The sequence below is a fragment of the Poecilia reticulata genome, chromosome 20 (genome assembly GCF_904066995.2).
Source record: "Poecilia reticulata chromosome 20, P_reticulata-male-v2, whole genome shotgun sequence".
Classification (NCBI taxonomy): domain Eukaryota; kingdom Metazoa; phylum Chordata; class Actinopteri; order Cyprinodontiformes; family Poeciliidae; genus Poecilia; species Poecilia reticulata.
Window position 1 is genome coordinate 23,756,110 of NC_088849.1, and position 25,472 is coordinate 23,781,581.

Here is a 25,472-nt window from a genome sequence, read left to right on the forward strand (position 1 = left end):
ACCAACGAACCAACCATTCAACCATCCATCCATCCATCCATTGGTCATTCCATAAACCAACCAACCAACCATCCATCCATCTGACCAACCAATCATCCATTGGTCAACCCATCATCTATCCATCTATTGGTCAGTCCATAAACCATCCATTCATCCATTGGTTGGTCCATTAACCAATCATTCATCCAGTCATTACTACACCCATCCCTCTGTTCACCCGTTCATGAAATTAATCCACAAACCAAATATCCATCCTTAGATGGTCGATTAGTCAGTTTCTCTCACCTCATTTGAATTTTACACAGTTAGATGTCTCAACATAAACAAATAATCTGTTTGTTTGTGGTTTTGACATATTCTCATTAAGAGCTGTTAAGTGCCTTAGCTCGGTTCAAAACCTCAAATAATCCTAATTTAGCCCACTCCATGTAAAAATGAACATTAAACGTCTCGCTGTGTTTGTGATGTGAAAGATTCAGATGAAAAGGGTGAAATAATTGGAGCTTCTCTCTGAGAGACTGTGACAAACTTCTAAAACAGAGAGTCTGAAGACGCTGGGAGATTTATTTCTTAACTGTCGACAGTGTGTACCATTTGTCTGAAAGCTGTCTGCTTCCTCTCTTTCTGAGACGGCAGCCCTATACTCAGACTGACATTAATCCTAGCCTGGGTTACCAAAGCACTAAAGTGACATTTACTAACCATTTTCCCCCCTCTGTTGTTCACCCAATTTTGGCTGTCCCCAGAGGCAGTGAAATATCATGTTGTGAAATGCTTTTTCATACCGGATGGGAAACGTGGTGCGTTTAGGGACACAGCTGACCCACTGTCGCTACGGAGATTACTTTTTCCTCTTGTTTGATGCCCTAAATAACTTTAAAAGTTTTCGCCTGTGTCGGAGCGTCTTAACTCAACGTTCTGTAAACATCGGAGTGAACCAAAGTTATTCTAGATGTTCTGATTGGTTAGACTTTTAGTTTTCCAGAGTTGAATGTGTGGACAATTATCTGGACACTCGTTATGCTATGCAACCATGGCAACAAGGTTTTTTTGTTTTGTTTTTACAACTAATTAGCATCTGGAAAGCCTAAATAACAACCAAATTATGATCTTAATGGGCAAGAATCATATCCCAAACTCCAACATCTCTATGCAAAAGCACAAAATCTTACCAGGTATTTTTGTTTAGTTTCTATCAAACACTTGAAAAAATAAAACTAACTTGCAAGTTTTTATGAAAGTAGTTTTTTTAAGTTAATTCTTGATTTTAAAAAAAGTGCTACGGTAATTCCATTGCCAGATTTTACTAACTTATAAAGTCATTTTTCCATGTTCTAGGTGAAATAATTTGCCAGAGGAAGTATAATTATTGACACGATACTCCCATATCTCAAAAAATGTACTCACAAGTTATTATTTGTCTTATTTCAAATGTACTAAAAATATTAGACCAAGAATATTAGGTCATGTTTTATGTTTTTGCAGTGCTTTTTAAAGACAGAGATTTCAAGAAAAGCAGCAAAAGCAAATGAGGTAGATTAGCAGAGATTGTCAACAAGTGATGATGTCATCCAGGATCTTTAACACTTGACGATTATGCACAACGTTGAGCAATCACGACATTCCCAAAGGACACTCTTTAGTTTTTGGTTGCAAGGTAACAAAATGCAATTCCCCATATCAGAGCAACCAATTATACAAATCCAATCAGAAAGGTAAATGACAATGAAATAAAACATATAAGGTGAATCTGACAAATCAATGAGGTCAAATCAAAGATATCTGCGTAGAATCGAGCCAGCTCTGCTTTCATAGAAAGCTGTACTTTGACTACACTTTAAGCACTTTATAGTCCGGTAGACCCGGTTCTATTGGGGACCAAGACTGCAGCATTAGTTACATTTTCAGCTCCTGTAGTTCACTTTCACACTGCACTGAGCCAAATGAACCAAACTAACTGAGTAATCTGTTCCCCTCCTCGCCTGTGGGGGCGCTGCACCAATTTCTACTGAAGGAAACAACATGAAAACCTCTGAAGACACTGAGCGCAACTTTATCTTCACAAAATGTAAACAAAAATAGAGTGGAGTCAGATTTTAGTGGTTGTTGGTAAAAGACAACAAGCCATTTCTTCTGCTAACACTAGGCTAACGCGTTTGTTTTGGTTGTATTTACCCAGAATGCCCTGCTCTGTAGTCCACTTCCTCATCTTGGAGAGGTTTCCTGTTCACACTTCCACGAACCCAAACAAACTTTCTAGGCCAACGAACTAGAGTTCAGTCAAAGCAAAGTAACGAGTTCACAGAAAAATAAAAAGGATTATTTCATTCTTGAGCTAGAAAGTAGTACAAGTCTTTGCTGCTTCCTTAAAAACAGCCGTGTAACAGCGCAGAGTGTAAAATACACAGAATACATGCTTTTCTTGCTAATTTCTTCAAACCTCCATCTGATAAATGACAGGCATTCGCCTCCAGACACGGTCACCCTCAATTCATCTCCCAACGCTTCGATCTGTGACAAAGGACAATTTGGCCATGAGGAGTTCTGTGTGAAACAGATATTTTTATCTGACCTCCAGTAATTTAACTGCTCTTCTCCATGAAACTAAGAGGTGATTAGATGTTTAGAAAAAACATTTTAAACTTTACTCTGGTAAAAGTTTCAAATGGGTAAATCAGGAATTCTTGGAATAGATCCTGTGGGACTTTTCCTTCACATTTGTTTTAATCTGAAAACCAAGATGTTTCTGAGCTTGTATCTGGTTCCAGAGGAGCTTTACAACAGGAACTGGAACAACGAACTATGTTTTTTGTGTTTAAGACTCAATCCTTCAAAAATGGTTATCCCAGGTTGATTGTGCACGTTTTCCACCAACGGTTTTCCTTCCACTCAACTTTCCATTGAATATGGGCATAATGGAGACCCTCAACGAGAAAGGTGAGCTACAACAGCTTTAAAAAACCAAAACATTAGCTTCACAGAGTATTGTCTAACCATTTTAAAGGAAAGTTTAGTGTAAGGATAATGTGTGGTCTAGAAAATATGTAATTTTAAATGTTCTATGAAAATACCTGGTATAAACTGAAGCTTATTTGCTACCAATATCCAAAAAATAATGAGAATAAAGTCATAGTAGTACATGAATTAAGTTGTAATATTCACATATTATGACTGTTTTCGTAACTTTGAGTATTCTTGTACAACTTTGTCCTCATAACTTTATTTTTGTAATGACTGTATTCTTGTAATATGGCTATTATTGTATTTTAATAACTATATTCTCCTAATATTATGACTTTATTCTCATAATGACTTTATTCTTGTAACTTAATGACTATTCCTGTAACATGACTTTATTTTCATTCTAATGTAAAGACTATTATTGTAATTTAGTAACTATGGTCTCCTATTATGACTTTATTCATGAAATTTAATGACTTCTCATAATGTCTCTTCATTACGACTGTATTGTTGTAATATGAATATTACTGTAATTTAATAACTAGCCTCATAATTTTGCTGCCTTCATTCTTGCAGTTTTATTTGTTTTGTCCCGACGCTCCGTCGCTCCTTCCAGCTCCTCAAACCAAACGCCAGAGTTTCTCTTGGAAAGCAGAACCCAACAATAAAAGCAAAGTATTTCTGACCTTGACATGGCCGCCACCCCCGTGCACATATCACTCTGCAGACATGTGAGGTCACGGCTGCCTCTGACAGCCCTGAAAGCTATCTGGCAGCTGTCAGTCTTGATGTAACCGCTTGCTGAGGCCCCAGCTGTTCGCCTCGCTCTTATTTGCGGGATGAAATTGAGCCTCTTCCCACTCACCTGTTCCCCTGCTCCTCTTGTTATCCTTTAATGTGATTGGATTCATTCAATGATGGAATATGATCTATTATTTATCAGATGGAGTTAAGCGTGACTTATCGAGCGGTTTATGTCCAAACTCCTGCTAGGCCAAATTAGCAGAGATTCTTCATTGTTTATTCCTGTTTAAAGCTGAATTTACAGGCTGCAGAAAGTCAAAACAAAGGAAATATTTCATTTCTAATCCGGAAAACACAAACTGTGAATGATGGGTGTAAAAAGATATTGCAGCTAGCTAATCCTGCTAATGTAGGCAGGAATCTGTGGAGGTTTTTCCTTTTTAACTCCATCATCCATCCATCCATTTTCTTGCACCCTTTTTCCCTCAGTGGGGTCGGGAGGGTTGCTGGTGCCCATCTCCAGCCAACGTTTCGGGCGAGAGGCGGGGTCACCCTGGACAGGTCGCCAGTCTGTCACAGGGCAACACAGAGACACACAGGACACACAACCATGCGCACACACTCTCACACCTAGCGGCAATTTGGAGAGGCCAATTAACCTGACAGTCATGTTTTTGGACTGTGGGAGGAAACTGGAGTACCCAGAGAAAACCCACCATGCACAGGGAGAACATGCAAACTCCATGCAGAAAGACCGGGGCCGGGAATCGAACCCAGAACCTTCTTGCTGCAAGGCAACAGCTCTACCAACTGCGCCACTGTGCAGCCTCCATCATGTGTCATATAAACACAAATACAGTTAGAACTGCAGAGTTGGGTAGAAACTAGTCACATTAACTTGAGTAACTTTTACTTTTAGGAGTATTTTTACTACGCTGTACTTTTATTTTTTTTACTTGAGTAAATTTATTATGAAGTATTTCAACTCTTACTTGAGTAAAATTGTTGGATTTTCTACCCACTGAATGAGAAACAAACATGTTTTAACCAAAAATCCTGCAGTTTTTTATTTTAAAAAACTGATTTGGAACAATTTTATTTTGCCTGATTTTGTTATTTTTGTTACTTGTATGAATTATTGTCATTTTGGTCCTGAAAAAAAACGAAATTTCCACTTAATTTTATATTTTGGTCGTGATGATTATGTAATTTTTAAATATTAAATGTTCGATAATGTGATCCGTTACTTAGCACTTCAATATATATATATATATTTTTTTTTTTTTTACCAAATACTTTTAAAATCTTGAGTCATTTCTTGGACTTTTCACTTTAACTTGAGTAAAAATCTGTTACACTTTTACTCCAAAATTTATAAACTTCAATTTTGTAAATAACACATTAAACTGGAAGATATTTTAAGTTTCCCCTCAATGCCACGCAAAAAAAAGAAAAAAATCAAAAACATAAAAAATATTGATTACAAAGTCTGTGTAAAAATAGCCCTTTAAAATGTCATAAGAATTGAAATTATCTGGCACTTTTTAAGTTTTATAAGATTAATTAATTTAAGCACTAACCTTAAAGAATTAATCAAACATTAGTTCTGTTAAGCTAACGCTAAAGCACAACACCAACACAGTGTTTAGCACAAGCTAATGCTAACATGCTAACTTCAACTCAATTTATTTCTGCATTTGAAAGACTACTATACACTATAAAATGTTTTATTTATGTTTAAACCTCGTTTTCTGTGGTCTGCTTTGTTTTGGTACTGTATGTTTCTGGTTTGTTGTAACTTTATTGGGGCAAATGAAACAGAACAGCTTCTTTAATATAAACCCACTTCAAAATAAGAGCGTTATTGTAAACGTCTATTTGAAGAATTAAGTAAATTATTGGTTCAGATAAGTGGGCTAAACGTTTTCAAAGTTAGCAAAGATGCTAAACATAAAATTAGCTGCCATTACGTGTAATAAAAACATACATAGTGGGAAAAACTATATATCTATTTTTTTATTTTATATTTTTAATTTTTTATTGACTTGTTTCCTGTGTGTGTTTTAGCATTACTGAAGGAGTCCAGACAAGCTTTAGGAACCTTTGGATAAATTCTTCCCCACCCATGTACTGAAATCATTAAAATAAAATGTTTTTTTAAACAATATATGGAAATATCTTGTTTGAACAAGATATGCAAAAACTTCCTTCCTTCCATGTGCCAAGTTGGAGCCCAAAACACTGATGTAACTGCAGCAAAAGGCGATTCTACAAAGGCGTTTATTAATGATTTTCATGCAAAACATTTATTAGCTCCACTACTATTCATAATTAAGAGTTTTTCCTAAGAGATCAAATCAAATCCTAAAAAAGTATGCGATAGTTTGTGATTGTAATGAGACACAGAGTAAAAAAGTTCATTAAAACTTTAGGAGGGCAGTGTATTAGAAGTGAAAAGCATATTTCCTTCTTCCCCCAAAATATAATGAGACTGTGTCGTTCTCCTTGTAGAAAATGCCAGAATTTGGCAGAAAGTCAGAAAAACACAGCATAAAGGTCTTATCTCAATGACCTGCTTGAAGTGATATAGTAAAATATTGACATTTTAATAAAACTGCCTCCTGACATTTCTGTCGTTTTTCTAATTCTCTTCTGTCAAAGTGACCTTTTCTTAGCCTCTGCTGTGAGCATTTCCACACGCTCACATTATCAAGATGCTTTGGTCTCTCACGTACACTTCAGTGGGAGTGCAACGACCTTCATAATGCTCAAGAACTCATGGCTTTAGAGGCACCGCATAAACAAACGCAAACGTAGGTCATCAACTTTTGGTATTCGACATTCCTTATCCTGGGGGTACAGGAAGTAGTCGAGTCTATTTGGTGGATAAAGAGGCGTTATATTATGTAAAAATCAACTTTTTTCAGCTTTATATCGTGTTATTCTTTTATCAAAAATATACCTGGAGTGTTGCTTTGATTCTTTCACACGTTTAAGAAATACTTGATTCTCAATTACCGTATTTTCCGCACTACAAGGCGCACCGGATTACAAGGCGCACCGGATTACAAGGCGCACCTTCAATGAATGGCCTATTTTAAAACTTTTTTCATATATAAGGCGCACCGCATTATAAGGCGCATAGAACAGACGCTTCAGTTTGGGTTACCAGTTTGTTCCGTACTCTATTATTACACATCTACATTTGTAAAGAAATGGTCCCCAGTGCTTTATCTAGTATTCTGCCCCAGTCGTCGTTTCACTCACGGTGTTGCGATATTATGCCCAACTGCATTCTGGGTAACACAGACCAACCAACACGCTGCCGCCGCAGTCTCTGTTTCTCTTCCCCCGCCCCCCTGGATTTAAATGTATTATCAAACTTTATTAACAAACCAGCGTTCTGACAACTATCCCAGCATGCACCGCGCGCTTCTTCTTCTACAGGGGAAAATGAAGTCGGCGGCTGCTTACCGTAGCTGCTAGACCTATTGTGGCTCAATATTGGTCCATATATAAGGCGCACCGGGTTATAAGGCGCACTGTCGGCTTTTAAGGAAATTGAAGGTTTTTAGCTGCCTTATAGTGCTGAAAATACGGTAACTCTCAGATTAAAGCCTCTTTCCACTTTAGCTCCTCTAGACTAGCAGCAGCAGCAATTAGCAAACACCTGGTGGATCGTCTGAGGACTTTAGGAACGTTGGACTGAGAACGATTGTGAACAATTTAATGGAGAAAAGTTGTTGTGATGGTGGATTGTCAGAAAGAGTAGAAGCTTCTTAAAGCGACAGAGACCCAATTTCAGTGGGTCAAAATAGGAAATCAAATTTCCTTCAATCCATCCATCTGTTCATTCATCTATACGTCTATCATTTAATTAGGGCATCCATCCATCTACTTGTTCCTTTAACCTATCCATCCATCCATCCATCCTTCCTTTAGTCAGGCTATCTGTCCATCCAACTAACCACCTATCCATCCATCCATCCATCCATCCATCCATCCATCCATCCTTTAGTCAGGCTATCTGTCCATCCAACTAACCACCTATCCATCCATCCATCCATCCATCCATCCATCCATCCATCCTTCCATCCATCCATCCATCCATCCATCGTTTAATCAGGGCAACCATCCATTTATTGTTCCTTCAATCCATCCATCCGTCTGTCCATCCGCCCGCTTCTCCGACCATCCATCTTTCCCTCAATCCATCCATGCATCGATCCATCCGTCTCTCATTTAATCAGGGCATCCATCCATCTATTTGTTCCTTCAATCTATTCATCCATCGTTCCATCCATTCATTCATTGGTCCATGGTTCGTCGGTCGGTCCGTCCGTTATTCCTTCATCCTTCCATCCATCCGTTATTCCTTCACCCATCCAAACTCTGCATCTGAATCTGTGGGTAAGGTATCCTCCAACTCTCTCGTCTTTAAAAGGCATCATGACCTTTACTCTCATCATTTGTCATCTGACTGACTTTCTGAAAGTGTGTCCCATTAATGTTCATTACATCACAGTGAATCTAAACGCCCAGCCATACGTTTCACACAACCTTCTCTCATTACCGAGACGCTGAAGCATTGAGTTTTTGTCAGCTGGTACACAAACATATCAGCGCAGAATGCAGAGCAGTCACACGCTGCCTGCGAAGCAAATTTAATTAGCCGTGCTTCTCACAAAACCTCTTTAAAAAAAAAAGACATCCAAAAAGAGACGTCAACCAATTCTGGCGTTTTTGTCCTGAGGAAATCAGCCACATTGTGTCTGAAAATCTGGCCTCCATTGTTGATGGTGCCCTCTTCTCTGTGGCTTCATCTGGGGAAAGTCAATTGGCAATCAGGACAGAAAAGTCTGCTTATATTACATAGTTCAATGGCAGCAATGGGACTTCAGATGTGAATTAGCTTATGCTATAATCTGGTGACATTTATGTTTGAGCTCTGCATTGCCCCTTTCAAAATAAAGTTTGTTATTAACTGATTGTGAGGGGGGGGAATCGCTGCAGTTGAAATGAAATGCTGACATGTTTTTATTTTTGGTATTTTCTTTTTTTTTTTTATCTGCCTGTGATGTTATAGTTGTGAAGCACTTTGGTCAGCTGAGGGTTTTGCAAATGTGAAATATAAATAAACTTTGACATATTATTGTTGGATTTCCAACCACATCAGCCTTGCTAAAGTTTTGACCAAGTATTAGGACCAAAAAAGAAAAAAATGTCACATTACTTTCTCCTTGTAGTTCTCGTAAGAACATTACGAGAATAAAGTTGAAATAACATGAGAACAAAGTTATAATATTTCAAGAATAAAACTAATAATACTACATGAATAAAGTGACGCAAGAATAAAGTTTAAAGTTTAAATAATGAGAATAAAGCCATTATATTGCAGGAATCATAACTTTACAGTGTATTTTTATAACAGAGTGCAGAATCATTTGAGCAAAAGATGGTGCACCTCTAAGCAAAACGCTAGAATTGTGTAAAATACAAAAAAGCTTAATAAAATGCAGAACTCCAACAAACTGACAGGTTTGACCCAAGTCATCAAATACAAAGGAAATGTTAGCAAATACTTAAGAAATGTATGTAAATTTCTGATTTTGAAGACATTAAAAAGTAAACCTCTGATCAATTTTCTCTCTTATTATTGTGGCATTTAATAAAAATAATTGATAATTTTAACTAACCTAGAGTGATAGAAAATTGGTCTGGTTTAGCTTAAGAAAAAAGACAAAAAAAGTTTCATTCGGCCAACAAATTTGACCCTCCTGTTTTGTCGCCATATTTTGGGTAAACTAGATGTTACTATACACTGAAGCTTGCTAAAAATAAATAAGTGGAGTTTGAACCCTCTAGTTTTTACCAACTCTTTCTGTTTTAGCAAACTGAAGAGCTGACACGGTTGGCCGACCGTGACATCTGCTGCGCTCTTCCGGAGCGTTGTGCTAAGACTGCGGGTTAAATAGTTAAATCTAGTCAAAACGTTTGCCAAGAGTTGAAATTAAACAAACATTGTTGCTTCTCCTCCTCTGGAAGTCCCAGACACGTCACCTGAACCTGGGAATCTGTCCTCGTTCTCCCGTGGATCACAAAGGCCTTACTTTCCTGTCTTTACTATTTAGCATAATCTGTAAATACATTTGAAACAAAGTCAAATCTGCTGTTTTTGTGGTACATAATGAACTGTTTTTGTGTGCATTATGCACATGTGACCTGTATTTGTGTTAGGTTTGTGCTGGTTTTATGCGACAATATGATGCGCATTGAAGATGCAGTTGTGCTCTTGCAGCTCAGGCCTGGTTGGAAGTCAGGACTCCAGAAAACTATAGTGTGAAGCTTGAGGGAGGCAATGCCACCAAATACTGAGGAAATGTATGTAAACTTCTGATTTTGAAGGCATTAAAAAGTAAATCTCTCTCATTATTGTGGCATTTAATAGAAATAATTTTGATAATTTTAACCTAAATCGAGACGTTTGGTCTGATTTAACTTAAAAGAGCGAAGAAAAAAGGTTTTAACTGTATCATTCTACAATTACGCACTACTTAGCTTTGGTCTGTGTTATAAAATACCAACGAAGTAAGCTAAATGTAAATATTTCCGGATATTTATGTAAAATGTCCATTTCACGGCTCCTCCGAAGGCAAATTGACGGTTGCATCTCAACCTTTCTTTCCAGGAGCAAATTGACAAACAAGTCAAATTGGATGAAATTGAACAAAATTGGATATGCGTTACTCTCTAATTCAGACTGTCCAAATACAATCATATTGAAAATTACCCACATGCATATACAGTCAGGCACGCACGTATATCCAGAGAGCCATTCCCATCCCGGTTTGATAGAATTTCGAGGTGCCACACAAGGTGTTCTGTTTACCAAATGAGTTATTCAGACATTTTATTTCCTTGCAGGTACACGGCCAAATTGATGGAATATGTGTCAGATCACTTTCTGACATCTGCTCATATTCATCAGGCTCTAAGTTTTCCAGCGTTGGTTCCTTCATTAGAGAGCCGACACAAAACTCCATCCAGACTCCATATCCCCGCAGCACCTGAGCTAAATTGGATTTTAAATAAATGTCAGAGTGAGTTTTACATTAACACGGCGGAGCACGGATGTACGTCTGGTACCGGGGTCCGAGTTTCAGTAAGATAATGTCACGTTCGCTTTTCCTGCCGTCAATTGGCCTCGGCTGAGAGTGGCATACATTACAGCGGTGACAGTTTGTGATTTTGGTGGCATCCACAGCAGATTTCAGCGTTCAGGTTTTCTGATCCTGCCGAGCGCCAACAAGACGACAAGTTTTCCTTACAAATGTGGGCAAAACTTTACCAATATTCAGCTAATGTCGTACGAAACAAGACAATAAAAACATAAAATTGGCCTAAACAAACTCAAAAAAGGTCATTTTCTAAAAACAGAACACGTTCAGAGTGCTAAGACTGTCCTGAAAAATATGAATATTAACGCCATGCTAAGAAAAAAAAAATTTTCATAAAATTACGAGTAAAGTGATATTTACGAGAATCATGATTATTTTTTCTTTATTTTTGCATCATTACCACGTTATTCTTGTCTATTTAAACTTTATTCTTATATGACTTTGTTCTTGTAGTTGTATTTTTTTATTTGCCTCATTACGGCCTTAATACTCCGTCGTATCATTAGTTAACAAGTGCAATAAAAAAATCACACGTGAATAAGTTTGTTCCTGCGATAAGTCACTCAGTATAGCCCATGAAAGGTGATGCAGATTATATTTATCTGCTACATTTTCCACAAATTGCGCTGGTAAAAGTCGTCTGTTAACAATATTTATGCAATTAAACCAAAACGGCTGTTTGACAGTCATGAGATGTAAAGACAAGATGTCAGTCTGTTGTTTTTTAGGACCAATATACATTATTATCACACTAGACATGCAATCATAGGTCAATTTATTCTTCTAAAAGTTCATTTAAATTATTTGAAGATGTCTGCCTTATGTAGATATGCTCACATGGAACATTTTACTAATATATATTGGGGATAAATCAGAAAATTTATTTCAAACAGCTTTAAGAAAGTATTTACAAGAAAAACAAATATACTGAATGAATGATTCTTCTTAATGGTGTTATATTGATTGTGTATGTTTTTGCGTACATATTGAAATTAATGTCCTTTTGTAGAATATTTTTCATTATACAGTAATTAATTTGTTTTTACCTATGGACTCTATTTTGTATTTGTTTTTCGTAGTTACTTTTATTACCTGTGTATGTTGCATATTTTTAGTTGTTTATTGTTGAATGTGTGGAGTTGATGCGAGGAACGGAGACTAATCTGGATCCTAATAAAAGAAATAAAAAAAGCAAGTCTTCAGTCAGAGGCCTCTCCAGAGTCGTTGCGACACCGACTGCTACAGGAGTGTCTTCCTGTCCACAACAACTCCATGAAGGCACTTGTTACATTTCATCTTTTGTGTATATAAATGAAGCATTTTTAAACTTGAATTGAATACATTTAAATTTAAATTTAAATGATGGATGCTCGTAATAATTCATGTTCAGAAAACCGCATTAACAGAGGAATTTTCGTAGCGCACGCTGAGAGCACATCAACATCTCCTTTATGGTTTAGTCGGTATTTTAATATTTGCACCAGAACTATTATTATCCACCCCATGGGTCTGGGATTTCACATCTCTCCAGCAGTTTGGGTTTGATAGCGCTGGTCTGAGACCTGCCAATCAGGGCCTTCCCTCCAGCATCTTACCGCTGCTCATCATTTTACAGTTTTGAAAACTAATTTCCAGTACATGGCCTCAAATGGCATTTCATTTTTGTGCGTCTGGATAATAGCGAAACTTTGGGGAAGTGACTAACATTCATTCCAGCCTCTCAGGGATTTTAAATGAGGAGCAAAACTCAAATTATTTAGGGATTTATTTTAATTCTGCTGCCTTTTTCTGCTCAGATAATGTGTCTGATTTATATACATTATGCATATAACCCCAACTGTTGCTGACATTTCTCCAAATATATCCGTATAAGAAAACAACACCTAAGCCCGACGTATATGTGGAAAATTGGCCGTAAAGGTCAAGGTTTGAGTCAAAACAGGAACTGAATGCCAGTAATGCATACTATTACAATAATGGCTGCTGTGGATGGTGCAGGAGCTAAAACCCACTCATGAGTGACTGAGTGGAGCTTCCACAGACGTGCTCTAACTCAGAAGGTCAATCCAATCACATCATTTTCTACGGTTTCATTTCTTGTTATTCGCTGTGGTTGATGCATACTCCTCATTGTGGGGTGTGGAGAATGTCTGAATTACCTTTTGATGTTTCAGCTCCTCTGATCCAAAAGCAATTACTCTGTAAAACCCTCTAATAATTAGAACAAATGGAAGCGGTACAGTAGCCGGAGAAAGGGGAGAAATCGCCATTTGGGATGAAGTAATTGTTCTTGTTGAGCGTGTTTCGGAATATGACTGCGGACCGAGCGGTTCTCCATTTTTTTTATTGTTATGTTTTTCTATTTGAACCTCAGGACGACTCGTGACCGTGTCGGGGGTTTTTTTCTTCTTCTTTCGCCCGTCTGCTTTATTGCTTTACTGTTATTTTCAAGGATGAAACTCTTGACCTGATAGATTGGATAGAAAGACCTTTCCCACATTTTCCATTTGCTCTCCTAAAACATTGATTCTGTTTATTTGTTGTTGTTTTTTTAACCCAAACAGCAAAAAAGAAAAACTTGGATTATGTAGCTTATGCTATTTAGTTAATCCAACTGGCGATGACCGATTTCAAGGTCTTTCCATCGCAAAACGAATATTTACAGCTGACCCTCATCTTTTCAGCTTTAATGCGTTTTTCTGTGGAACGTAACTCAAAATTATTCAAAATTCTTGAAACTGAATGAGTACTGAAGGATTATTCTTAAAATGTACATCAAGAAAGTGTAACATTTATATTAACTAAAATACTATTTGATAGGATTTCTGAAATAATATTTCTACATGAACAAACCTGGAAAATTCAGGATCTTCAGATGTTTGGTTTGAGAGACAATAAAATGTTTTCTGTTTTTTAAAGGTGACCTATTACGCTTCCTTGAACAGGTTAGGGTAGGTCTACGGGCTACTTACAGCGTTTTTATAAAAATATTCTGCACAAAATCATTCTTAGATAATGAGACATTAGTCAGAATGAGATGTTTTAGGGCCTCCTGTCACATTAAATCAATGTTTACACTCGCACGTGAAAATAGCTACAAACTGACGCACAATTACATAACCTTACATTATTGAAAAGCTGAAATGGAGCCTCCTTCACAACCAACTAGAATGCAGCAAATGGCTTCTGGATCAATGTCAACAATGAAACATTTGTCCTTTGCAGCAGCCATTGTACAGAGCTTACGGCGGTAAAACCAGCTGACCAAATGTGCTGAAGCTCAGGTTGGGTTCCCAGGTAATGGGCGGAGCTCCACTGGGGTTGCTAGGCTACGGTCAGTGCCTGCTGATTTGTGATTTTAAATTCCAGAGGTTTTTGAAACAGACATCAAAAAAAATATATATATATATTTTTGCCAGAAGAGGGCTGGCTGTTTCTTTTTATGTGCTTGGTCTGTTTTTAGACGCAGATGGAAATACAGAAATGAGTAAAAATTTGAATTTTTCATAATAGATCCCCTTTGAAGATTGTTTTGAAAACGTTCATATTCATATTTCCAGCTAACAGAGATAAACATATGGATTAATCTGATTAAATTACTGACAGCAGCCCTAAAAACATGAGGAGTTGTTTTCAAATCACTTGCTGTCTGTGGATTCAGTCTCACCTCCCAGTTTTTATCCAATAGTGTGAGTGAGAAAGACGCTACCAGCAGCTTCCCCTTCCTAAATGTTATTAGCAGCATTACTGTAAACACACAGTCTGAACCATTCCTGCATGCAGCATACAAACAAGTCGTATTAAGTCTTTATGTGGAACTTGTTTCCTCAAGCTCCTTCTATAATGAAGACCAATTAAAGAGCACAGGTTGGAAAGTGGCTTGGCAGAGGCAGAGCGAGTGCATTCTAACATGCCTCATAGCACCAGGATAATTAGGTGAGCTGGATGCAAGAACACAAAAGGAGCTGTGCTTATTTTGGACCGCAAACTAGAAATTGGCACGGACATTTTGGAGGCAGGTAGGAGATTGGCAAGAGTCGCCCAAGAGAACGTTCCCCACGGGGCGACATAGCTGCAGGCGTAGAGAGCCAGTGGCAAGACGCTGCTCTGAAAAAAACGACGAGAAAAAATAAAATAAAAAGTCCTGTTTGGCTTCTGGTAGACTTACAGCAAACAGGATCTCCGCCTCGGGTTAAACTCACTCGTCTGTGTTTATCAGCACTTAGCAATTGTTCCAAGAATAATACCGATGTCTGGAAGAATCTGTGAATTCTCGGTTTATCCGCTGCTTAAAGAAGTTTAAAAACTCTTCAAGAATAAATCCAAGTATCTCTAATTAGGACAACTTTAGAAATTAACTCCTTCTTTTAAAAAGCGTGTTAAGTGATTTATGAAGACAATGAAACTGATGTGTTGAACATATAGGCTTGTTTGCTACCTCTACTCTTTTATTAGTGGTATAGAAACATATACCACTAACATGTTTCAGTAAGTTGTGCCTCAACTACAAATCCTTTATCTGTGGCCATCAGGAAGGTTCTGGCATAATTTGAATGAATATGTGAACGCCAAGCGGACTGGAAACCGCTCCAAAAGCAGGAAGTGGACTACAGCGCACAGCATTCTGGGTAAATACAACCTAAAAGTCTAGTCTTAGAAGGAGAAATGACTAGTGGGGTTTTCTGAAAACGACAAAAGAGAAATTCTACAACCGCTAAAATCTGCCACCACTTAATTTTTGCTTACATTTTGTGAAGACTGAAGTTGTGCTCAGTGTCTTCTGAGGTTTTTATGTCATTTTTCTTTGCGCAACTGCTAATTTCTACCGGAGTGCCAGATGTGAAAACATCCATAGTTTATGGCCCAGTTAGATGGTTAAAACTTTCACACAATTGAATGATTGTGTGAGAATAATCCCAAACAATCAAACAAAATGGACAAAGTGGATTAAGTTTATAAAATGGTCCTCATCTCAGAATTTATTGGAAATTTATGGATGTCAAGTAGGATTTCAGCTCCTCAAGCTGCAGTTCCTTTTGGATTTTTCTGGGTACAAAAGAAAAATCCATGAAAAAGTGGAGTATGTAAATACTAAACAGCAAATAGACTGGGTCACACTGAGGGCTGAAACGATTGTGATTAATCAGTTACTCAAATAATTGTCAACTAATTTAGTAATCGATTAATCGCTAAACTCACACACTCAAAAAATATCATTTGCTGAATAAACCAATGTATTCAGAGCTATAATTAGTGTAACAACATATCTATCCGTTTTGCATTTAAGATAAAAAATACGATAAAAATCCTTGTATGTAAATATATTTTACCCAAAACTACTCATGCAAAAACGTTTTTATAGTCACCTGGTTAAGGTGTCACATTTTAAGCAATAAAATGTTTAATTTCTTATTTAAAAAAGAAAATCAACTGTTTATTTACAGTATTTCCACCTTCTAATGTATTTCTGGTATTGTATGGAAAAGGCTCAAGTAGGGGGCTGCACAGTGGCGCAGTTGGTAGAGCTGTTGCCTTGCAGCAAGAAGGTTCTGGGTTCAATTCCCGGTCTTTCTGCATGGAGTTTGCATGTTCTCCCTGTGCATGGTGGGTTTTCTCCGGGTACTCCGGTTTCCTCCCACAGTCCAAAAACATGACTGTCAGGTTAATTGGCCTCTCTAAATTGTCCCTAGGTGTGAGTGTGTGTGTGTGTGCATGGTTGCTTGTCTCTGTGTTGCCCTGCGACAGACTGGTGACCTGTCCAGGGTGACCCCACCTCTCGCCCAGTACGCCAGCTGGAGAGGAACCAGCACCTCCTGACCCCACTGAGGGACAAGGGTGCAAGAAAATGGATGGATGGATGGAGGCTCAAGTAGTTTAGGAAAAATCTGCAGAATGTATATTTTAATCTGATTAAATGCCAGAATAATCAATAGATTATCATTCAATAGATTTCAGCCTTTAGAGGATTGATCAGCATTTTAGTCAAAATTGTCTGAAAGTTGTTGAATGTAAACATTTGACCCTGTATGGATTAGAGAACATGACAGGAAATTCAGCTTGTGCACCCAATTGTAGTTTCTAAAATTAAATAAAAGGATAAATAAATTTCTCCATCTCACTAAAAATGTTGTAATAGATCATTAAAAGCCCAGATCTAAAGCATCGTTCACATTCCTGATTAGTATTTCAGCTTCTGGCTGCATCCCTCTAAATTCATCTTCCAGGACAATTGCCCCTGACAGCAGTCTTCTGATCCGCGCTGTAATTCGTAGACTTGAGCAGAAATTGTGTACAAAGGACTCGATGGGGAAATACGGTCATCACTAAATCAATTCCTTCCCATCACCGAAGCCAAAACGCGCCAGAGCTCCTGCAGGAATCAATGATAGGCTCTGCATTAAGGAAACTTTCTTTGATTTCATATGGTTTACAGGCTCTGTAGGGAGTGGTTAGGAGACCGAGCGGCACAGTTCAACGATCTGAGCTAAAGAAAAGCACAGGGAAGGGGTCGCAGCAATTACATGTTAGGAAAATAATCAGGCAACAAAATGAGCATTTTTCCTAATTATGACTAAATGACAGCGGGTATTTAAGGGTTTGTACGTTTTTCCCCTCTGTAAAATTATTTTCAAGGTAAGTTTTCTAACTTTTCCAGCACAATTGTGGAGATAAAAAGCAATACAAATAAAAAAAACAGCTTAAATTCACTATTATTATATATTATTTATTGTGCAACAGGGACAAAGTAAACTAACATGTAACAAAATGTTATGCTTTGAAATGTCTCAATCTATACACCTGACTGGTCTGAGAAAAAAAACACGAACTTGACAACAAATCCCCCAATTTCAACAATGTTGTTCAACGTAAAAGAAATAAGATCATTAAGTCACTGCAATAATAATAAATAAGGTAATGTAAAGAATAATAAATATTATTTCAACCACATCATGGGTTATTCACCTTCCTGCTCAAATTAAATGTTTAAATACAAAGAAAGTTACAAAAATATGTTCTTGCTATTTTTTTCTGGCATTTTGCTAATAAAAATAATTTTGGTGATTCTAACTGACCTAAAACAAATAAAGTTTTGTCTGATTTAACTTGAGTGAGAAAAAAATTATCCAATATCTGGTTTCAACTGTAAAAAAAAAACATTTTCCAAATTTAGGCTTTTAATAAAACATTTTGATTTCACTTTATTAAAAAACTGTTTGAATTTCAAGCACTTTCCAAATCTTGAAAATTAACTATTAAAATTCAAGCATTATTATAAACCTCGTTTATAATAATGTAAACTTTTAGCTCGTTGAACACAAATCTGATTAAAGAACAGAGCTGCTCTTTTCTCTTTGGAGCAACAAGGGTGCACTTAGTTTTTTTACGTAAAGAAACCTCAGTTTATTGCAGCAAATGATCAAATAATTGACAATCATTGTTGGTTGCCAACTACATTCATGCTGTTTGTTTGTTTTCTGCGCCATGCACACTTACGGTTGATTGCATTAGTGAAAACAAACAAGTGAAGAGTATTAAACCGTGGTGAGCTGCTTGGAGAATCACACTTAATTGGTTGAAGTAAAAATCTAAGAGGTCTAGACGAACTTGTTTCCTTTCGTGCTCTGATTTTTTTCTCGTACAGTATAACATTTGTATTGTTTATCAGTCAGCAGTGTCTGGCCAGGATGGTAATTATTTTGATGAGTGCAAAACATCTCGCTGATTGAGGACGGCAGAGATTGTTCGCTGATTGTTTAATGGAAGCGTTCATTGTTGGCCTCTCTGCCGCTGGGTGCAAAGAGCAACAGGAGGGAAACTTGACTTCCTCTCTTCTCTGCTGATGCACTGCACAAGAGTCCTGTAGCGAATATTTCTACCCAGTTATACGGCTTACTACGACGGGTAAGAAAATACAAAAAATAAATTTTATAAACCACTTTATTCAGGTAATATTATGACTTTATTCTCGTATTATTTGAACTTTATTCTCGTAATTAGGGAGGTGTGAATGCGGAATCGATCACAGAAGTGAACTCTGGTTCGGCCTTGGTTTGGTTCAAGTGAACTCTGGTGCGGTTTGAATGAATGTGTGAATGCCAAGCGAACCAGAGACCACTTCAAAAAAAGTGGAAGTGGACTACAACGCAAAGAATTCTGGGTAAATACAACCAAAACAAGCACAACAGGCTAGAACTAGATACCAAAGACGAAAACAGAAATCCTACAACCGCTAAAATCTGATGCTTCTCCATTTCAGTTTACATTTAAGGGAGTTGCACTCAGTGTCTTATTCTGAGGTTTTTATGTCGTTTCCTTCAGTGGTTCTTGGTGCAGCTCCCCCACAGGTGAGGAGGCTTTTCAGTGAATTTGGACCGTTTGACATATTGCAGTGTGAAAGAGAACCAAAGCAGCTGAAAATGTAACAAATATTGCAACTTTGGTCCACAATCGAACAGAGTTTACCAGACTATTAGATGTGAAAACACTCTTAGCCACATTGACCAAACACTGACCACTTTATGTGTCAGGCTCTTGTGATCCGTATTTGTTAAATTAGTAAACTATCTTTCTTCAATCCTCCAATCTAAGAAATAAAATCAAACAGCAGAAAAAGCTATTTGAAACTGGCAGAGAGGATCTGCCAATGCAGAAAGAAATGTTTTTTTTTTTACAATCCATAGCTCTGCCTCTTACCCCAGAAATGAATTTTTCATTAAATACCATCAGATTTGTTGGTGTTCAGTTAATGACCTTTCAAAGTTCAGAAAAAGCTAAAAAAAAAAAAAAAACAATATTCCAGAAGATTTCCCATTATGACCACATGTTTATTCACTTACCTGCATTTGGACCAAACCAAAACATTTCAGTAAATGATTACAGTGCAAAAACACCAAATACTATCAAGTATTTCAGTCTGGCGTGCAGCGCAAATATTATGATGCTTGCGTTGCAAACCAGACTGAAATACTGAAATAGACTATGGTACACCTGAAGTAAGATAAAACATAAACGTAACTTTTTAAGTTATTTCATCAATATTAGAGAATTACTGACTTAAAACCGGCTCCTGAAAAGTTACTTGTGGTTTAGTTTCGTCTCATTTCAAGAGCACTAAGATACAATTATGCAAAAATCAGTTGGTAAAATTGTTGTTTTTCAAGTGTACAGCTAATTTAGAAAAATAGATGGAAGGTATTTGTTTCTTAGATCTATATTTTTTCAGTTTAGTTTTGTGTCTTTAGTGAGTTTCATTTAAATAGCCTCTATAACCAAATGTCCATTTATTCCAGGCGCCAAAATAAAAATGCACCAGACATTCGCCCCATCTTTCCGGTTCCTCTGCTCGTTTTACTTTGTCCTCTCCCTCTGTGGTTGCTAGATGTACTCATCTATTTAACATTTAAGTTCACAGTCCACTTGACCATCCGTGATTAGACCACACGGACGAGTCTGTAAGATGGATTATACGGTATTTCATCAAACACCAAATATGACCCTGAATCACAGCCCCTTTTTTCCATATTAAATTTCAAATTACGTCCTGTTAATTTGTGGGTGAAGCATAATAAATGAAACCTTGGAACCATGAAGCATTGAGGTTGAGACCAAGAGACATCACTGCTTTTAATTTAGGAGGCCAGTGGCCTGTCTACAAAATGAATTAGGGGTTGAAGTCCTGAGTATGTGTAAAACTTTATTCATTATCAATCAGTAAACTACGTAAAGGAGATGATTTGATCCGATTTAGTTAGTATGGTAATTAATTACTGCCCTTTGTGTTGATTAAGAGGGTTAGAAACGCAATGGGAATTGGAAAACTGAAAATATGTCACATTATCTCATTTATTAGTGCTTTTCATCAATATTAAGGAATTATTGACTTAAAACAAGCTCCTATCTCTTGCTGAAAAGTTGATTATTAGATATCCATCCATCCATTTTCTTTCACCCTTGTCCCTCAGTGGGGTCAGGAGGGTTGCTGGTGCCCATCTCCAGCCAACGTTCCGGGCGAGAGGCGGGGTCACCCTGGACAGGTCGCCAGTCTGTCGCAGGGCAACACAGAGACACACAGGACACACAACCATGCACACACACACTCACACCTAGGGGCAATTTGGAGAGGCCAATTAACCTGACAGTCATGTTTTTTGGACTGTGGGAGGAAACTGAAGTACCCGGAGAAAACCCACGCAAACTCCATGCAGAAAGACCGGGGCCGGGAATCGAACCCAGAACCTTCTTGCTGCAAGGCAACAGCTCTACCAACTGCGCCACTGTGCAGTTAATCTCTGATTATTAGATAGTTTTGAATAATTACTCATACTTTGCTCTACAAACTAGACAAAAATGACTTGCTAAGATTTTGTGTATTTGCAGTTAATCTCCTAAATGACAGTAACTTTGGCAATAAATACAAAGAATCAAAACTTTTCTAACTTTAAATGAAAATGTGTTTTTCACCTGTTAGTCTGAATAAAATGATCTCAAAGTATTACCGTGAATGTTGGTAGGAGTTTGTTAGCATCAGATAAATCTGTGAGCGGAACAAGTGCTTTCAATCAATATTTAAAAAATATTTACTTAAAACGATCTCATATTTTGATGAATAGTTTATTGTAAGTTAACTTTGTCTTATTTTAAGTGTACCAAGATATTTTCAACAGAAAATAGACCAAAAATACTTGGTAAGATTTTGTGTTTTTAAAGTTAATCTCCTAAATGACAAATCAATTACTTATTAGTTTAAAAATAAACTTTGGCAATGAATGCAAGGAATTAATATGTGACTTTTCTAACTTAAAATGAAAAATTAGGATGTTTTTCATCTGTCTAAATAAAATTATTTCAAAGTATGGCACATCATGAATGTAGGTATTAAATGCTCTAAAGCATTAAATAAATCTGTGAGTGGAACTAGTACCTCTTATTAATCAATAATAAGTAATTATTTACTGTAAATGAGCTCACATCTTATTGAAAAGTTACTTTTCAACTATATTATGACGTTTGCACTAGAAACCACACCAAAACTCCTTGGTAAGATTTAGTAATTTAGCTTAGGAGCTGTCGAGTTTGAAATGTCTTTTGAGTTTTTAGCGTGTCTGACATGGAATTTGTTAGCATAATTAAAAGGTTGGTGAATTAGGCCTGGCCGGTTGACCACGAGGCTTTTAATTAATGGAGACTTGTCCTACATTAAACAACACTGTGGGTTATCGCATTATGTTGGCGATTATTCCAGCCATGGAATTATTCACCCGAGAAACACCATTGGAGAGTGACAGCCACTTTGTCAAGCGTTGCCCTCCCTCTTTCAGTTCACGGTTGTCTCTTTGGGTTGCAGACTTCTTGGCACGTATAGTAAATGGCAGAGCTGCTTGAAGGCAGCTAGGAGAAAGACGGATGGTACAGTAAATGTTAGATTCGGGACGGGGACCGGCACTGTTACTGTCAGATAAGCAGAGAACGGGAAATGTGGGATGCCGGGCAATCCAATGGGAATCTTCTATAAGGTGCGGGGGGAGGGATAAAAAAACCAGCAGGAAAAGGGGGAAAATCTGTATGAATAGAGGTATTTATTGCATACAAATATTTAAAACCGATGTGATTTGATTTTATGTATCTGTTCGGTCTTGCCGAATCCCCTCAGGAGGAATGAAATGGCAAAGAATTGGCAGCGTCCAAACATCTGATCACTCTGTTTGTGGAGCGATTGTGGAACGCCTGTGTCAGTACAAGTCTGAAGAGCCTGAAGTCTCCGAAGCGCTTCGAGGATGCCCGGTTCTTGAGTGGTGGCAGTAAACATCGGAAGCACTATCAAAGGCTTCAGCTTGCCCTGCTCTCCATCAAGCCTCCTCTCAGCTAATGCCTGCATCTGTAATGTCCCAGCGGCTGCCTTATCTCCCCCGGCCACTTGGATTCGTTGCCAACCTCCGGTTCACGGCAAAGCTCTGATCTGAAGACAAGCAGGCGGCGGTGCCAAGGTGGGCAGCAGAAAAAAGTGACCTCCCAAAAGCCCCGGCTCTCATCTCTCCCACTCGCATTGTGGACTCCCAAGCACACGCCGACTGTGGGAACGAAAACACTGTAGTGGATTTCCCCTTTGTGTCTGATCACAATGCAGAATCCTGAAGCGGCGCGGCCAATCCAGCAACATGAACAGACCAGGGAGGAAACGATTAATCGGATTAAACGCGATTAATCGATTGTTAATAGATTAATTGCAAACTGGAGAATACAGATTAAAAACGGCATTCTGCTTAAATTACAACATGTTTGTATTTTATTTTCTATGACTTCCGTTTAGTTTTTTAGTTATTAACTTTTTATCCACCTACTTATGGAAATAAATGCTGCTTTGTTTTCGGTTTTTGTTTTGTCATTTATTGCTTTGTGTTTATTCTCCCAAAAAATTTTTGAGGTGTTCATTGTTGTTGTTAAAAATCGTAAATAAATCATAATAAAACAAAGAACAATTCCAGAACAGTAATTAAGCAAGACTCTACAGGGAATTACTGAGTATTATTATGGCAATGCTAAGAAAATAAAAATAAAATTAAAAGAATAAAGTCATAAGAGAACATTATAACTTTTTGTATTATTTCAACTTTGTTCTCGTACAAATTTATTCTTGTAAAATTCTTGTGTGCATTCATTCTGGTAATATTACAACTTTGTCCTTGTAATTTTATCACTTTATTCACTTAACATTTTCTTAGCATGACTAATATACTGAGCTCCTAAAGGGACATTTGATAGAAAAATAAAGAAATAACTCGAGCGTGAGAACGTTTTTTTTTTCCATTCACTTTGCATATATATATATTTTTCAATTAAGATAAAAATATACTATTGTCTGTTCATATGTTCTCCCCAAAAAAAATCCTTAAACTTCATAGTTTTAGCACTTTCAAAATTACTTGAAATTTTGTTTGTAGTTATTATTATTAATTGAGTATGTAATTATTCTTTTTCACTTGTATTAATGGTGTTATTTCAAAAGATACTTAAAAATGTTACTTCATGTTAACATTTTGGGGAAAGTTATGTACATAAATTTTAACATTTTTGCAAAGTGATGTTACGAAAAAAATCTGCAACTTTGACTGTGACGCAAAATCAGTAATTTCAGTTTGCAGTGATCACAAAAAACCACTGCAGCGTCCTGCAGGGGCTGATTAATTATAAATGTAGCCATTAATAAAACCTCGTTGGGATCCAGAGCTTCAGATTGCTCTATCTGGTTGTGATATAATCTCCAAATCCCCTGAAAATGTTACATAACAAACAAAAAGTGAGAGTCGAGTCTTCCCACCTGATTTACAACCTTAGCTCCAACGTGAACAAAAGTGCGGAGCTTTATTTAGTTCCTTCAGCTTCAGTTCTGGTTTTTCAGATGAAATATTTTCTATTCATCTTCGACTCCAACCAGAGAGACATGATCCAGTCCTTTTTTAAAGTGCATTACCCATTTCATATCGCTTTCCCCATCCTCTGTATTTGCTCCCACGTCCACAGAGGCATCATGTAACATTAAGACCTCAATAATCAGGCTACAGTACATAACTTATTCATGTTGAAAAAGCCACTGATCCTATTGTGGTGCAGCCGCAGGGTTCCTGTGGGACCGGACCAAAGGTTAAATAAGCTGCTCCTGACATGCAGCCTCTGTGTGAGTAAAAACCCAACAGTACACACCGGATTGTGTGTTTGGACGGGTTCTGCTTGGTGAAATTATACAAACAATTATTATCTAAACAGATAAAAGGCCACAAAGACGGACTAGAAGTGAATGTTAAAAATGTTTGACTTTGAAGCGCCCTTTTCAAGTACGACATCGATGTGAAGTTATTGATTTGCATATGAAATTAATGCCACTAAACAACCAGCCTGGTGGTCTTTTGATAGCTATAGGGTGCCATTATTTATTCATATTCTCAGATGAATACAGTCATCTCTGCTGCTACAGGGCTGTGCAGGAGAATAGGATTATATTTTCTGAAATGAGATCAAGGTTTCACATATAAATAAAGAATCATGATGGACATTTCCGAGACAGATTAAGCTTTTGTGTTTCATAGAGGAGTTGATGTCGTCATTAAAAGTTGAAACAAAAAAGCTTTTTATTCCTCAACATTCATTACAGTTTGTCTTGCTTTTAATTTTTTACAGATTATTCCTTTAATACTGGATTAACGGGCTGCACAGTGGCGCGGTTGGTAGAGCTGTTGCCTTGCAGCACGAAGGTTCTGGGTTCGATTCCCAGCCCCGGTCTTTCTGCATGGAGTTTGCATGTTCTCCCTGTGCATGGTGGGTTTTCTCCAGGTACTCCGGTTTCCTCCCACAGTCCAAAAACATGACTGTCAGGTGAATTGGTCTGTCTAAATTGTCCCTAGGTGTGAGTGTGTGTGCATGGTTGTGTGTCCTGTGTGTCTCTGTGTTGTCCTGCGACAGACTGGCGACCTGTCCAGGGTGACCCCGCCTCTCGCCCGGAACGTTAGCTGGAGAGGCACCAGCACCTCCCGACCCCACTGAGGGACAAGGGTGAAAGAAAATGGATGGATGGATACTGGATTAACAGTTTTTGTA

At 37.6% G+C, this 25,472-nt stretch overlaps 2 long non-coding RNA genes across 2 annotated transcripts in view; one reads left to right on the forward strand and one right to left on the reverse strand.

Annotated features, from left to right (window-relative positions):
* LOC145549353 (uncharacterized) overlaps positions 1–23,292 on the forward strand; it is a 150,657-nt gene extending 127,365 nt beyond the window's left edge. Inside the window, exon 3 of the long non-coding RNA XR_014085289.1 lies at positions 22,534–23,292. This is a non-coding gene — a long non-coding RNA (uncharacterized LOC145549353). The remainder of the gene's footprint in view (positions 1–22,533) is intronic.
* The window catches only part of LOC145549352 (uncharacterized), an 89,410-nt gene that overhangs the window by 3,666 nt on the left and 60,272 nt on the right, over positions 1–25,472 (reverse strand). The gene's annotated exons all lie outside the window — the stretch shown is intronic.